Here is a 17249-nt window from a genome sequence, read left to right as displayed (position 1 = left end):
TCTGCTATGTCGCTGTTTAGACAGCCTGCGAGGGTGGGTGGTCAGGCCCGAGCCAGGCAAAGTTTACAGAAGGCCCTGGCACAAATGAACTGTTGATGACCGGCTGGAAGAGCCCCGTGAAATCACAACATGTAAAATGTGAAATAGAGAATAAACGGGGGGGGAGGCCATTTGGAAGGAAGTCGAGCAACCACATGAAGGCTGGGACACCAAGCACAGAAGCCCCCCCCCCATCAAATGCATGCACTAGCCCTAGCCTGGCCCCCTCCCTCCCACCACACACGCAGCTTCCAAAAAAAAAGGAAAAAAAAATTGAAAGTTTAAATAGTTTTTATGCATCAAATACAAGAAACAGGCCGACATTTTCTCACCCTCTGTTACATGGCAGGCTAATATTTGGCCATTTACGCTCCATTGGAGACCATTTCTGGGGAACAGGGCCCTTCCAGGTTGGTGGCCGCCCGCCCTGGTGGCCAGCGCTTCAAGGCCAGGTCTAAGCAAGGAAGGCCCGAGGCCCCACTGCTGAGGGAACAAAAGCCTGACTTCCCAGCCCTGCTCTGTGACACTGCTTGGAAGTAAGGGTGAAGAGTTTGTGGGGTGACCCTGAGTCTCACGATGGCAGCTTTAAGACAGCAGCCACTGCAGTGGGTTTCAGACCTTCCTGTCAGGCCCGGAAATCCCCACTTTCAAGCCATGCTTAAGGGAGACTGGTGCCATGACTCACGTTGTTCTCGGTGCATCCATGAGGACCCACTGTGTGCTGTTGCTCCTTTTGTTTGTTTTTGAGAGTTTGGTTGTGTGCAGAACTCAGAGTCCTCCCCTGCCACCGCCACTTCCCAAGTGCCTTGACTGTAACTATGCCTCTGCCTCTGGCGTAGCTTATGTGGTTTTTTGTTTTGTTTTGTTTTGTTTTGTTTTTTAAGTTTCAGTAGTTGGGTGTGAGACACAGGAAGATTGCCAGTAGTTCTAGACCAGCCTGGGCTTCATGGTTCCAGGACAGCCTGGGCTACAACTTGAGATCCTATCTAAAAAAATAAAATAAAAATGAGTCTTCTACCGATATTTACTTTTGAGTCTTTTTAAATCCTAAAGTTAGTTTGGCACATAGCTGAGAATACTAAATACTAGCTTGTAGACCTTGTTTCTGTTCCAAGCCCTTTTTCCTGAGCTGCCACCTGCCTCTTCTGGCTTCCCACCCAGGCCCTAACCAGTTTTTGGTTGCCATTACTGGGAATTTTATGTCTACACTCTCAGATATCTTTGTGGTTTCATTTTGTTTTTTAGATTTATTTTTATTATTTTTTAATGTGTGTGTGTGTGTGTGTGTGTGTGTGTGTGTGTGTGTGTGTGTGTGTGTGTAGACGTGTGTGCATGCACCTGAGTGCAGTGCCCTTAGAGGCCAGAAGAGGGCATCAGATATCTGGAGCTGCAGTTACAGGCGTTTGTTAGCCTGTGGTGTACTGAGAATAAAAGCAGTGTGTGCCCTTACCTACTGAGCCATCTTCCAGCCAACCGGTTTATCTCTAAGTGTTGACTTATTTAAAGTTGCACTTCACAGTGCCTAGATGTATTAAATGTTATCCAGATCACAGTCCAGGCATCCCTGATATGGTCTTAGAGGCACATGGGAAGATGGTGACACGCGTGGGAGACTGGATGAGAGCGTGCCCTCCTCTGTCACTCCTCGCCTTGTTTTAACTGTTCTCTGTGATGAGGGGAAGCCTGTTTTAATTTATCATTGTCAGACAATCAAACATCAAGCTGAGCTGTGACATTTGACCGTGGTGAGAGAGTGGTCTCCATGGCTGGGTGATGGAGATGCTCTGATGAGCCTCTTGGACTTTTCCCATCTGGCCCTCGGCATTCCGATCTGCATCTAACTCTTACGGCATCTAATTTGTTCTGACTTGATTTGGATAAACAGCTATGTTATTCTAGGGCCCCTCTGTCGATTGTGGTTCCACAGTGAATGGTCCTGCCTCCTTGCCTCCTGCATCCCTGACCTGGGCCCTCAAGAGGGTTTTGGTCACAAAGGCATTGAGAGCTCTGATCTGCAGGCAAGAGCGTTACAGTTCTAAAAAGTTCAGCTTCTACTCATAGATTTCTTCCCCCAAGCCCTTGGTGATGCCCCAGCTGCCGTGAGACACCCAGGCTCTGAGCAGGCCTTGCTCATTAGGCTGACAGCCTGCAGCCCACAGCACCACATTGTTATCTCAGCCTCACTCCACTCTAGGTTTCTATCATTGCAGACATTTCTGTTAGTGTGTGTGCATGTGTGAGTGTGCATGTGTGTGTGTGTGTGTGTGTGTGTGTACGTGTATGTGTGCATGTGTGCCTGAGTGTGCTTATACAGAAGACAGAGGTTGACTCTGGTGTCTTCCTGTATCTGTTTCCATGTTAGTTTTTGAGACAGGGTCTTTCACTAAACCTGGAGCTCATGGATTGGTTATGTGTCTGAGGATTCTCCTGTCTCCACCTTCTAGTGGAGGGTCACAGACACAGGCCTACATGCTGGCTTTCTTCTGAGTGCTGGCACTCTACATCTAGTCCTAAATGCAATTGTGCTGGGCATTTTTTGTGTGTGTGGACACTGATTCTCAAGGGTCCCACAGTGACAGGACTAGATCTAGCGTCCATGAAGTGCAAGCTCACACCCACAGGGTCTTTTTCTCCATCTTATCCCCAAATGAGAGGTTTGCTTCATGCGAGTTTCAGAGGTATGTGGGGGGAGGGGCTTCAGTCATTGTCTATCCATTTTATGTGACTTAGAGCTGGTTCACCCGCACATCAGTGCAGACCCTCACCCAGGTCAAAGCCCCGCCCTGCGCTGGCCAGGTCACACCTCACACAACCCACATCATCCCTGTATCCGTTCCACCTGCTTGAAATGGACGGAGAACAGTGGGTAATTTAAATGTTCACCTGTGTAAAATGCTGAGCCTGGTGCCTGGTATGATGGGAACATTCTATGAGGGCTAAGATTAAAGGGTGATTCTAGTTAATGAAAGATATTACTGTTTGCAAAACAGAAGAATAAATACGTAGTTTTCTCTGAGATGATTTCTGTGGAGAACAAAATGCTCCTGGAATTTTGTAGACAGGGAGATACATAATGGCTTGGCTCCATTTCAACCCCAGTGGCACAATGTCCCCAGGGAGACTCTGCCCTTGGCATACTTCTGAATCAGAGGGAGAGAGTGACCAATGGCCAGTGCCCTCACAGGAGGAGGAGACACTAGGACGGAGCCTAGTGTCCAGATGCACTCAGTTCCCACTGGTCACAGAAAAGAGGAGAACCAAGTGGAGAGCCACCAGCGAGCTTGGGCATCCTCTGGGCCCCGAAGGAGAGAGCAGGGACTCCTGGTGACCCACACATTGGAAGAATAAGATCTGATGCTGAGCTAGAGAAGTGTCTGGAAAGAGCCTCACCGGAGTCAGGTGGGCAGGCCTGGACCTGGTGTGACCATGGAGAGGGAAAAGGGATGCCCCCCTGAGTGGGCGATGGAGAAGAAAGTGGGGAGTTGAGGAGAGGCAAAGAGGAGGAGGAGAAAAAAGGGGGTGTGAAACAGAGGAGGAAGGAGAAACAGGGTAATGAGGCAGAAGAGAGGAGAGAGGGGGGGAGAAAGAATGAGAACAGGAAGAGGGAGGAAAAGTGTGAAAGAGGGGGAAGGAAGAGAAGTAAGGAATGGGGAGGAAGAGGGAGAAGAAACAAGAGGGAGAGGAATAGGCAGAAGGGGAGGAAGAGGAGGGGTCCACGGGGAGGAGGGGAAACAGACGGGAGGTCTGGGGAGGGCAAGACGGAAGGAGGAAAACCAGAGGCAGGCGACCTGGGTCCTCCAGTCCTCATTTTCAATATGGGCTTCAATTACACATGTGGGGCTGGCAAGGAAAAACACGAACCCCCAAGAGGGTCACGACCCTCAAATATGTTTTTAAATCCGTGGAGGAAATTCCCAATTTGCTGCCGCTGGACGGTGTTTTCATTCCTCCCCTAAATGCGGTTCACGACCTTCAGCAAAGGAGCGCGACCTCCACGCGGGCTTTTAACTTCTGCAGAGGCCCCAGCGGTGTTGGCTGTTCCGGATGAGATGCTGGATGGGGGGTGAGGGGGGATCCCACTGGCCGTAAATCACACAGGATCACAGCAGAGGCACCTTCTGTTTGGGTAAGAACTGCAGGGCCACCTTGGAGGAGGGAGGGGAGGGAGGAGGGAAGGGGGGGGGAGGGGGGAGGGAAAGGTGCATTGCCCAGTAGTGTTCAGCATTGATCAGGGTTGTACTTTCCTTTTTTTCTTTCTTTCTCTCTCTTTCTTCTTTCTTCTTTTCTCTTTCTCTTTTCTTTCTTTCTTTCTTTCTTCCTTCCTTTCTTTCTTTTCCTGATCTAAAAAGCATACCATGCTAATTGAACAGCTTGCAGCTTGGGCCACAAAGCCTAGTGATTGGTTTCCTAGGCAACAGATGCCTGTGAGGCACACACTGTGGCTACACAATCCAACCAAATGTGCCCCCACTGGATCCATGCCTCTTTAATCTAGAAAGCATCATATTTGGATTCTTTCCGTGGGAATTTCCCCTAAAGGACCTTGGTTTTTCTCAGAGGCTTGAAACCCACTTTGAAATGTGCTGGAGCCTTGGCCAGCTGCCCTGGGAGGTGGGGGGGGGGGCAGTGGAGAGGGTGAGGGAGTAGGGAGGGAGGGGCGTAGCTCTTCCCAGAACCACATTCTCTGGAGGCTGCAGGATCACTTGGGGGCCCTGAGGTGTTATAGGCACCTGAGGGAAGACACGCTCACAAGAGGCTTGCATCCTGAAGCGTGACTGGGGAAGGCCAGAGTGGGAGGAGGTTGGGAGTCCTGGAGAGATGGCTGCTTTTCTACAATTCCTGGGTTCGGTTTCTCACACCCATGTAACAGTTCAAAAGCATCTGTAACTTCAGTTGTAGGAGACTCCACACCCTCTTTTGGACTCCTCAGGCACCAGGCATGCACATTATACATAGACATACACGCAGGTAAAACATGCATACACATTTACACATTTAATAATCATTTAAAGAAGGGGAGGAGCTAATCCAGGCAGAGGACATGTATGTATGTACGTATGTGTGTATCTATGTATGTATGTATGTATGTATGTATAGCGAATACACACACACACACATACATACCATACACACATGCAAATATATCCCTAGATCTCTTAGAACTTGGAACTCACTATGTAGACCACACTGGCCTCAAACTCACAGAGATCCACCTACCTCTGCCTCCTAAGTGCTAGGATTAAAAGTGTGCACCACCACACCAGGCCCCACCATATTTTTTTAAACAATGTATCTCACTCCATCCAGAGCTCACCATTTTGACTAGTTTGGTTAGCCAGTGTATACCCAGGGACAGGCCTGCCTCTCCTGACCTGACACCCCCGTGCTGGGTTACACACACTGCCACACTGGGCTTTTGTTTTGTTTTGTTTTAGTTTTTTTGTTTTGTTTTGTTTTGTTGTTTTGTTTTTTAGTTTTTCAAGACAGGGTGTCTCTGTGTATTCTTAGCTGTCCTGGACTCGCTTTGTAGACCAGGCTGGCCTCGAACTCACAGCCATCCGCCTGTCTCTGCCTCCCGAGTGATGGGATTAAAGGCGTGCGCCACCACGCCCAGCTCCACTGGGCTTTTTTATGTGGGTGGTGTTTAGCTGGAAAGTTTCCTCAGTGAGGCTGCAATGTGGGGCAATGTGTTACCAAGGGCCCAGTGATGCCTTCCACCTCCTTAGGGCCCTAGGGACATATGCATCCCTAGAGAGGGGCTCTGTAGAACTATGGTCCTGCAGGCACTCATGTGGCTGTCCGTTCCTGTGGGGCAGGACAGTGATGCTCTTTCCTACTCTGGACTCTCCATTCCTCACCCCAGCCCCTACACTGCCTTTAAGCGGCACCCCAGGAAGTGGAGCATATCAGCGGCCATTTTTCTCCTGTCCAGATCTGCACTGTGGGCGATAAAGGCAGTGTTGGCCGCCGGTGGAGACCCCATGGCTAATGAGATCCAGATGTGACCCAATCAGCCAACCAGCAAGAGAGAAACCAGGCCTCGTAGGCACCTGAGCCCTCTTTTCAGGAGAGGCCTGTGTCTGTGGAGTAGGACAGGCCACTAGTGGGCAATGCCATGGCCTAAGTGACAACTGTTGTGTGCAAGCCACAGACTAGGGAGTGGCCCTGGTTAGTGAGAAAGGAAGGCTCCAAGCAGCAGCTGTGCACTGTGGTGGGCATGAGGACCTGGGATCTCAGGGCAGGGGGTCAGGGACAGGGGGGAGACCTGATGACCCACCACTCATGACAGTCCCTGGACTCAGTTGTCAGCTGAAATCCCAGAGCAGACTGTCCATCCAGGCTCAGCCACCAAGTACATGGCCTTCCCCAGGCTACATGAGATGTGACCTCTCTGCTCCTTGGAATCTTCTGTGGTGGTAATGTCAACCTGTCGCACCATGGGCTCTGGGACGCTGCCTCTTGAGCTAGCTCATACATGCTTACTGCAGCTGAGGAACTTGGACTTGTCCTTTGGTGTTCACAGCCCCATCTGCAGCTCAGCTGTCTGTTAGGGCAGTGAGCTCCCTGGGACTCTCTTACAGTCACCTGAGCAGCCAGGACCAGAGCCCGGACCAACCCAGCAAGCTTCTTCTGCAGCCTGTGACCAGTCAATCTCTCCTGCCTCCCATGAGCCTCTTCTTAACTCCCATGAGCCTCCTCAGCACCCTTATGGCCCCCCATCCACCTCCAGAGCCTTCTGCATGCCCTTGCTCTATGGTCCCTGTGTCTGAAGTCTTGAGTAAACATGGCTTGGTCCCCAAGCAGCCCATCCCAAGATGGAGGTGGCAGAGATCAGCCCGGGTCTGTTTCCCTACACGACTCTGCTGATGTTTTTTGTCATCTAGATGTAAACAAGGCATACTTACGAAGAGAGAACATTAACTGAAAGAAAAAAAAATGCCTCCATAAGATCGGCCTGTAGGCAAGTCTGTGGTGCAGTTTCTAGACTAATGACTGATCTGAAAGGTCCCTGCCCACCGTGGACGGTGCCATCCCTAGGCAAGTGGTCCTGGGTTGTATAAGAAAGCAGCCTAGGGGCTGGAGAGATGGCTCAGTGATTAAGAGCACTGTCTGTTTTTCCAGAGGTCCTGAGTTCAATTCCCAGCAACCACATGGTGGTTCACAACCATCAATAATGTGATCTGATGTCCTTGCCTTGTTCTGGCCTGCAGGTGTACATGTAGACAGAACCCTGTATACATAATAATAAATAAATGAATCTTAAAAAAAAAAAAAAAAAGAAAGAAAGAAAGAAAGCAGGCTGAAGCCAGGCAGGGTAGTTCCTCTCGGGAGGCAGAGGCAGGCGGATCGCTGTGAGCTCAAGGCCAGCCTGGTCTACAGAGTCCAGGGCAGCCAAGGCTACACAGGGAAACCCTATCTCAAAAACTGAAAGAAAGAAAGAAGGAAGGAAGGAAGGAAGCAGGCTGAGCAATCCAGAAGGAGCGAGCCAGTAAGCTGCACGACTTCACAGCTCTGCTTCAGCTCTGCCTCCAGGTTCCTGCCCTGCTTAAGTTCCCACTCTGACTTCCCTCAGGGATGCTACATGACCCAGAAGCGTAAAATGAAATAAGCCCTTTCCTTCCCAAGTCACGTTCGGTTGCGCTGTTTCATCATAGCAATAGAAACCCTAGCTATGACCCTGGCTGTCCTGCCGCCTCACTGTCCCGAGAGAAGGAAAAGGAAAGCGCAGGAGTTGCTTACAGAGAGCCGGGATGAGGTCCTGCTGCTGCTCATAGGGCCGCTGCCTACGCTCCAGCTGTGTGCCCTTCCTGCAGCAGGACGGGACTCTTCAAGGTCGGGCATGTATGCACACACCCCCCTCCCTGCTCCTTTCAGCCCAGCAGATTCACAAAAGGCCCTGAGGTAGCCCCAGAACAAAGGACATTTGGCCAGAAAGATGCTGCTGTGTTGTCATTTTTTTTTTTTTTAATGCAAGTTGGAAGATCCTACCATGGAGGAGGCTCCTTAAGAGTGAGGAAATGAACAACACAGAAGTCTCAGGAAGTTCCCCAAACCCACAGATTCCCACGGCCCCTCCTTCTCCTTCCCTGAGATGATAAGCAGTATAGACTGCTATGGCCAAGGCTGGAAGTCACACAGAGAAATCACGATTCCAGATGTTGAGAGTTACCACCCGTGCTGAGTGGCCTTTAGTGACACAGCTGCCCTTGAGCTGTCTGTGCCCATGTAAGTCACCTCTCACCCCTTCTCCTATGAGTCACCCCTCACCCCTACTCCTGTGAGTCACCCCTCACCCCTTCTCCTGTGAGTCACCCCTCACCCCTACTCCTGTGAGTCACCCCTCACTCCTACTCCTGGAAGTCATCCCTCACCTCTACTCCTGGAAGTCACCCCTCACTCCTACTCCTGGAAGTCACCCCTCACCTCTACTCCTGGAAGTCACCCCTCATCCTACTCCTGGAAGTCACCTCTCACCCCTACTCCTGTAAGTCACCCCCAGTAAAGTCATTAGTTTAACAAGTTGAGACCATACTGTATCATTACTTTGGTCTGTCACCAGTTCCCTGTCTAGGGTTTGTTCACACCTCCCCAGGAATAGTGTCACAAAACATATGTGAGGCACCATCCTGTCACAAGCTCCCATCTATCCTGGGTCTATAAACTAGGACACAGTTTAAAGTTTCCAGATGTCTCCAGGCTGCTATGTCTTCTGGCCACGCATAGTTCAGAGCTCTTGCGACTGGCAGCCTCAGAATTCCAGGCCAGCTGCTAGGCTATGTGTCACCCCAGGCCCTCAGGGGAGCCTTGTCCCCAGCAGAAGCCACAAGCACCTACCCAAGCCCATGGCTGGTTTGGAAACTCACAGCCAGTGTTCATTTATGGAGCTGCTGGGCCGAAGCCCTTTCCGCCATTTGTGTGGCTTTTTTTTTTTTTTTTTTTTTTTTTTAAGGGCAACGAATCCCTTTGGCATTCCTGGAGGCCGGGAGTCTAACAGCCCAAGTCTATGAGCTGAACTCCCCTCAAAAATCCTGATGAGGTGCCTTCCTGGCCCTCACTGTCCCTGGCCAGCACTCAGGGATTGGGGGGGGTGCAGGGGGACACATCAGTGTGTTCTGAGCACTTGCTAGCACCTGGGAGAAGCCACGGGCTGAGGTCAGAGCACAAATGCCAGATAGTTAATAAGACACTCAAACACACATAGGCAAGGGCTCAGGAGGCTGTGGGGACACAGGAGGGACAGCTGGACCTCGAGTTTACTTCGAAGGCAGAACCAACAGGTTCTGAGCAGCCTGAATGTGGCTGACGTGCGAAGAAGAGAAATGAGACAGAGCCCAGGGTTTTGGCTGGAGCAACTGGAAGGGGAATAGTCATTTGTGTTTGCCTTTGATATACAGCTGTGAGCGGAGCACTAAGGCCTCCACTTTGCCAGACGGCGCAGTCCAGTAACGGGGGCGGGGGAGGGGGAGGGGGGATCTCATTAAAAAGTAAACACTGGCATTAAATACAGGCATGTTAAAATGCGTGGAAATCGTAACAAGTACTGTAAAAAGCAGAAGAGGAAACGTATTCCATAAATGGTCCCTGGAACAAGCGTGCGTCTCAGTCCCACTTTGAACCTGGTGCCTGGGAGCCACCTGCCAACACGGCTCGATAAATGTCTGGTGAACACTGAGGGCTAGGAGATGGCTCAGTGCGTAAGAGAACTTGTCCTTTGAGAATGAGGACCTGAGTTCAAATCCCCAGCAACTGCATATAAAAAGCCAGGCATGGCCACATGTGTCTGGAACTCGGGGTTGGAGGCAGCAACAAGCAGATCGAAGGAGTTCCCTGGCCAGCTAGCTAGCTTAGCCAAAACAGCTAGCTTCTGGTTCAGCAAGAGACCCTGTCTCAGACGAATCAGGAGGAAAGCAGTAAAGGAAGGTGTCTACAGCTTGCTGTAGCCTCCACACATGCATTCACGGCTGTGTGCATGCACAGGCAGGCATTACAGGTGCGCACACATGCGCATGCATGTGCACACACACAACAACTATTTAGTGAAATGCAAGTGAAAAAGGGCAGGTCTGGTCAGGGTTTCTAAGCCAGGGCATGGGGCAGCTCTGCAAAGGGGCTTAGAATATGTCTTGCTTGGGCTAACGACCCAGCACTCTCTGAGGTGAGTTCTTCAGTGTCCTACACTTGCTGATCAGAAAACAAGTCCCAGGGAGGCTAAATACTGACTCAAAGTTGAGAAGCTAGTACAAATCAGAGATGGGTTTAAACATCCAGATGTTCTGAGCAGGCGTGTCATTCAGTCAGGCTCCAGGGTCACCCATCTTTCTTCCGTTTCTCAGTAGTTTGCCCATCTCCTAGCCAGCCTGATAGGAATCCACCTGCCCATCCATCCATTTGTCAGTTTGCCCACCTATCTACCATCTGCCTACATACCCATCCATTCACCGATGTTCCCACCCATCCACCTACCCTGATTAAATATATAAAGAGCTGATGAAGTCCTGAGTAGATTGCAGATGCTCAGCAGGCAATAAAAGTCCTGTACACCCGTACCCATGCAGACAGTCCTAATCAATTGCTATAAGCCACCTACCAAGCTCAACTGATTGCTGTACATCCCCTATGCAGGCCATGCAGACAGCACTAATCAACTGCCATACTTGTCTCATTCGGTTCTTGTGAAAACTTCTTGTTGTGGGCCAGGGAAAAGGTTCAGTGGGTAAAGATGCCATCCACCAAATCTGAAAACCTGAGTTCAATCCTTGGACCTATGTTGTGAAAGTAAAAAAAATGGACTCCTTAAAGCTGACCTCTGACCATGCCCTGGCTTAGAAACTCTGACCAGACCTGCCCTCTTGTTTGTTTGTTTAGTGTTTGTGTGTGTGCCCTCTTTCATTTGTGTTTCACTAAATAGTTGTTGTGTGTGTGTGTGTCTGTGTGTGTGTGCGCGCGCGCGCGCGCGCGCGCGCGCGCGGGCGCACACCTGTAATGCCTGCCTATGCATGCACACACACCCACAAACACTAAACAAACAAACAATAAATAATTTTTTAAAATAAAACTAAGCTACCTGACAGCATCTCAGAGTGGGAGACAGTAAGCTTACCAATGTCAGCACTAGCAAAGATGGGAGCTAGGGCTATTGCAAATTCATTGCAAGCCCCTCAATTCTGTCCACAAAGCCCAGTCAAAGGCAGTCTGGTCTCTGCCTGGAGCTGTGATCCTGGAACCAAATCCTTGAATCTAAGGGTGGAGACTGCACAGCAGGGCTGCAGCCAGGAAGCCCAGGGAAAAGGTTGAGACCCGGCTTTGGTTGCTTGGATGAGAACTTTTAGCTAATGGCAGGCACATGACATGAGGGCCACAACACTGTCACAGGGGACAGCGAGGACCCTTGGCATCCTGAGAGCTGAGGACACGGCATGGGTGAAGACATGCGGCCATATTGACTCCTTTGGTCTTGCCCTAGACACTACCTGCTTTCCCAGCCTGTGGTTGGAACCAGTATCCCAAGATCCCTAGGGATGGAGGATGAGGTCCTGGGAAGAGTGCTTCTGGCCAGAGGAGGTAGGAGGAGGGGGCAGCTGGCCCCACATGCTTGCAGGGCTATTTTTAAAATGATCCACATCTTTGCACCAGGGCCTGGGCCGGGCAGGCCCCTCCTCCTGCAGGGCACTCCTGCAAGCGAGGAGACGGAGCCCACTCCTCCCCAGTCACAGATTCTGGGACCGAGTCGTCTTTCCCTAAATAAGTAAATTAGCTCTAATACCCTTATTTGCCATCAACCTTATAAACCTAACACAAACCAGATGGGCCTTGCTTCCCGAACCCCCACGCCGCCGGCCTGGCCTCCTCACGGCTGCCCTTGACGAGCTGGCTTCCTTCACCCTTTGTTGGGGTAAAAACCATCAGAGAGGAAGACGTGATGGCTGTAGCCTGGCAACAGGCTGCCTGGGTCCCACACTCCTGAGAGAAGCTGGGGCTCCTCCTTTGCGGGGTCATCTCAAAGGCCCCTTTCAAGAAACCTTATTTTTGTGGTTTCTTAACTCACAATTTTTAAAATAAGCATTTACGGTTTTCCATCATTATTGTCAAAACTAATGTTTTCATTCCTGAAATATCAGCAAGGACAGAGATGTTAAGGGAGAAAAATAAAATCTCACAAGGTCTCAGAGCCAAAACTGCTGATTGGGAGGGCACTGGGCTAGAGACTGAGAGAACCAGGGTCAGCTTCTGGGGACACATGGCACGTCAGTTACTCGTTTTGTGGCTGTGACAAAAAGCCCAACAGAAGTGACATTGGGAAGGAATGATTTACTTTGGCTGGGAGATCAAGGCTACAGTCGGCCATCATGGCCCGGAAGAGATCACATGGCATCGACTGTCAGGAAGCAGAGAGGGGTGAACGCTGGTGCTCAGCTCACTGTCTCCTTTTTATTCCATCTAGAACCATAGCCCAGAGGGCAGACAGAGCTGCTCACGCTCGGGGAGGGTCTTCAGACCTCGGTTAACCTAGACTCCCTCACAGGCAGCCCAGAGCTTTGTCTCCATGGTAACTTGAATCCTGTCAAGTGGCAGCCTCACACAAGGTCAGGCTTGTGAGAGAAGCAGGTGGCCATGCCTGTGCCAATAAAACTTTATTTAAAAAAGGTATAAGCCCAACAGCCACGAGCGTAAATGAGCTGGCTCAGCCCTGGGATGGCACTGAATGTGGAAAGCCTGGTTTGCCAATGAAGGTTGGCTACCAGTGACATAAAAATAGCAATAATCAATAACACCAATAGGTGAAATTCATTTTCAAGATGGAGTTTATTTAACCCAATACACACAAAGCACCATCCTAGCACAAAGCGAAATGTTGAAAGTTGGTGATGAGATGTTTAAACTCTTTAGTTCCATGTCTTAGAAATGCAGACCTCACTATGATGGAAGATGCCTCCTCACTCCTGTTGGTCACACTTTGGATGCTTCCTGCTGGGTGGTGTGTCAGGAATCCCGAACAAAACAGCTCCCTCCTGGAAGGAGGAGCAAAGTAAAAAAAAGAGGAGGGAGAAAGAAGGTGGGAGAGGGAAGGAGAAAAGATGGAGGGAGAAGGAAGAGAGGAAAGGAAGGCAGGAAGAGGGGGAAGGGATGATGAGGGGTGAGGAAGAAGGGGAGGAAGGAAGGAGAGAAGTGGGGGAAGGGAAGTTCACAAGGCTCAGGACGCTCAGAGTCTTACAAGGCCCAGGAGGCTCCCTTCCAAGGCTGTGCGAGGATTCCTGGGAAGGGGAGACTCTTCTGTGGGACTCCCTGCAAGTTGGGCAGAAGCCCCCTAGGATGCGGTTAATGATCTATCACCTGTGCTAGGGTGGACTTGAGCCATCCATGCACCCACAAGGGTGAGCCCTCACCCCCGCTCCCATGAGGGACTCTTCACACACGTGTCCCTGTGAGTAACCCCAGCAAGTGTACTTGTTCCTGGAGCTAGGTGTGTGTGGGTCCATTCCATTGGCAACACAAGGTCTGGGTGAGCAGGTCTTGTTCACATCTCCCCAGAAGAAAACCGCACATCGGCAGCCAGCCTCACCAATGATGACAGGGTTTCCTTGTGTGTATGAAACTATGAGTGATGGCCCACCTGTCTCTGTCCCAGTCTTCTCTTGTCAAGTGAAGGTCACATCTTACATCTTTCAGTGTTAGTGAGAAATGATTAAAGGTCTAGCCTGGGACCCGGCAGATAACAGGCGCTTCATACATGCCAGCTCTTAGTAAGTTGGTAGCCTGATGGCCAGGCTGCGGAGACCCGAGGCTCACTGCAATCTTCTAATCCCTACCATAACCTCAGGCTTTTCGAGGTCAGTGGTCCAGTCCAGTGAATGGGTAAGCCTGTCTGAGGCCCAGAGAGATTACATAACCTAAAGTCAGTCAGCCACAAAGACTTAGAAGCCACCAGACATACTAAATATAGGAGCTCAGAAGTCAATAGAAACCATCCCATCATCTAAGTGGACGCAGGGACATATTCAAAAAACCCAGCCAATCCAAATGACAGCCAGAGGCGCTGATGCCTCTGTGGCCCTCATTTAAGCAAAGGGTTCTTGTTGAGGTGATTAAGATCCTAAAAGGAGGTTGCTCTGGATCAGAGTGTCCACCTCAAATCCAATGACTGGTGTCCCTGTGAGAAATAGAAGAGGAGAAATTGAGTGAATATGAGCAGAGCCTGGAGCTGGAAGGCCACCAGCCAGGGACACTTGGAGCACCCAGAAGCTGGAGGAGGCAAGAGGACCCTCCCCCAGAGCCTTGGGGTGGTGGTGGGGGGAGCATGGCACCACTCATCTGTGACCTCTGCACTGGGAAACACTTTCCTGTGATCCTAAGCCAGTTCCTCCATGTGATCCATGCTGTATGTACCGTGCCCCTGTGTGTCCTGTGGCCCTGTGTGTCCTGAGCCCTTGTGTGTCCTGATCCCCTGTGTGTCCTGAGTCCTTGTGTGTCCTGTGCCCCCGTGTGCCCTGATGCCCCTTGTGCCCTAAGCCCCCATATGCCCTGATCCCCTGTGTGCCCTGAGCCCACATATGTCCTGAGCCCCTATGTGTCCTGATTCCCCATGTGTCCTGATCCCCCATGTGTCCTGAGCCCCTGTGTGCCCTGAGCCCCGGTGTGCCCTGTGGCCTGTGTGCCTTTGCTCCATCTGACACTGAAGACACATGCTGAGCTCCATTTAGTTGCAACCTGTTTTCACTCAGGCTTTCAGCAAATCTCTCAGCTGCAGAGCAGCACCTAAATACAGCAGGAGCTGGCTCTGAAGGAAACCACAGAACCAACATAGTCAGCTCCCATTGCCACTTCCTCCTCCTCCTCCTCCTCCTCCTCCTCCTCCTCCTTCTTCTCCTCCTCCTCCTTCTCCTCCTCCTCCCCTTCCTTCTCCCTACCTCCTCTTTCTCCTCTTCCTCCTCCACGCCTCCTCCTACCCTCCTCTTCTCTCCATCATCAAAGGCCAGCTCTCCCTCTCAGCTTTGTAGACTGACCACTTGCTCTCCAGGGAAGTCCCCCCCACTCCACTTTGGCAGGTGCCATCAGGCACAACTGCTGTAGTCTAGAAATGTCCTATTGCTTCCAGGAACCATCACGTAGGGTGAAGGAAAAGTTAGCCAAACAACCCTACCTCTCAGTTCTTGGTCCAAGTCGACCTATCCATCCCCAGACCAGACAGGTCAGGAAGGAAGGAGGGCGAGCTCAAGTGAGGACAGACTGGGACAGTGTCTCAGAGGCTGCATCCAGGGCTGCAGGGTGTGACAGGAGCTGTGGACCTCGATGGATCCCACATTGGTTCCATCACCCTTTCTTGAGTCTGAGTCAGGCAGCTGAGACATTTCCTAGCATATGGTCACAGAAGCTCCATTGAATGTTGGGTAAACTGAGGCTGCCTAGGTCCCAACGGCGTTGGGGAAGTCCCACACCATGTGGCTTAACATTGGTTCAGAATTCACCACCTTAACGGGCTTTGCTAGAGCTGTCAGTGGCCTCCCTTAACATCCACACTTTCCTAAACCGCATCCCTAACCCTCACACTGCCATCTTCCCGCCAGCTGTGTTATCATCCCTACATCCTTTGTCTCCTCCCTGCCCACTGGCTGCACATTCCCTTCCCATCCCCACCACTGTGCACCCTGCAGTGTGGAACCCCTGGGCAGCGAACCCATGGCAACGAGTTCTGCCTGGCTGGGTTTTTATTGTTTGTTGGTTTTTCCCACCAGTGTCTCTTTCCTACCTAGAACAGAGCCCCCCACACAGCAGGGACCCAATAAATGCTTCTTTCCTGAGTGATTGCAACTCCTGGTGCCTCTTACAAACTAGAGGACAGACGGTGCGGCTGGCGTTATGTAGCTTCCCTCTAGATGTGCGTTCTGGGAAGGTCCCTCTGTTTCTGGAAGCTTTTGCTCTCCAGACAAGCAGGCAGGGATTGTGGCACCTCTTACCCAACCCTCCACACCCTGTTTCCCACCCCTGATGCCCATGAACCCCAAATAGGGTCTTGGCCTTTGCTCTTGCACTTTGCACCCACAGTCACAGACATACAGAACAAAACAGCCACCTAGACACAATTCCCTGCCGGGACCCACCCATTCCCAGGGGAAAGCGTGCTCTCTTTCCACTGAGAATTGGTTCAGTTTCCCAGCTCTGAGGCCTGCATTCATATGAGTGACTTCCACAGTGACCTGGGTTCTCCCTGGAGCTGCCCGCCACCCAGGCACAGCAGAGACTTAATCCATCCCACATGGGGCTCTGGTGGCCGCTGACCTATGACCCTGCTGCCCTAGGAGAACTACCGTCTGTCACTGATAACCTCCGATGTCATTGGCTGGACTGGCGCACTAGCTGGGGAGATGGGCTGATAGTGGCGGCTATCCTGGGGTCAAGTCAGTGGGGGAGGACTGACAGCCCTTGATGCCTATGGAAACAAAGCAGAGCTTGGGGCTGAGGGGGTGGCGGTGCCAAACCCTTTCCCAGAAAGTCTAGAGGAAAAGAGCGAGTCAGTGTGTGCTGAGACTGAGAGATGCCATGTGTCGAGGGAGAGGTCACTGAAGTTCCTGGGCGGGGGGGGGGGGCGGGGGACACTCAAAAGTACAGCAAGGACCACAGTTGATGCAAGAAAAGTCAGCCAAGACCTCCAAGCACACAGACATCCTAAGGCTGAGGCAACACCCTGGGCCTACTCCTGTGCCCACCACACCCAGCTGCCCCATCAGGCACTCAGAAAAGTTGTATCTCCTTAAAATACCCCATTCACCCAATAATAGCCCCATCTGTCTTCTCCCTAGCTTGGTTTCCAGCTGTGCCTGCCTCTGAAGATCTACTGAGTCTTTGGCCCGAGCCACAGAGGCATGTGGGCCCTACATGAAGCGAGGCTGCGTATTCTCTGAGGCCATCTTGGCTTTGATTGTGATGCCAAGTGCTACTTGGACATAAAAGGCTCACAATGAGAGTGTTGACCGCCACCGCCTGCGTTCGGTCAGCTTTAACCAGGGCATAGCTGGCACGGTGGTCCCGCTTGTAGCAAAAGCAGTTGAGGGCCTGAGGCAGGAAGATCACAACTGCGGGGCCAGTCTGGGATACATACCAAACTCCAAGCCAGCCTGGACTGCAGAATGAGGCTCTCACCCCCCCCCAAAACACACACACACACACACACACAATTTAAAAGCACCAATAACTAGATGTGGTAGTGTACTCTT

This window comes from Acomys russatus, chromosome 26, assembly GCF_903995435.1.
Source record: "Acomys russatus chromosome 26, mAcoRus1.1, whole genome shotgun sequence".
In the NCBI taxonomy this organism is placed as follows: domain Eukaryota; kingdom Metazoa; phylum Chordata; class Mammalia; order Rodentia; family Muridae; genus Acomys; species Acomys russatus.
Note: the sequence above shows the minus strand (reverse complement) of the source record.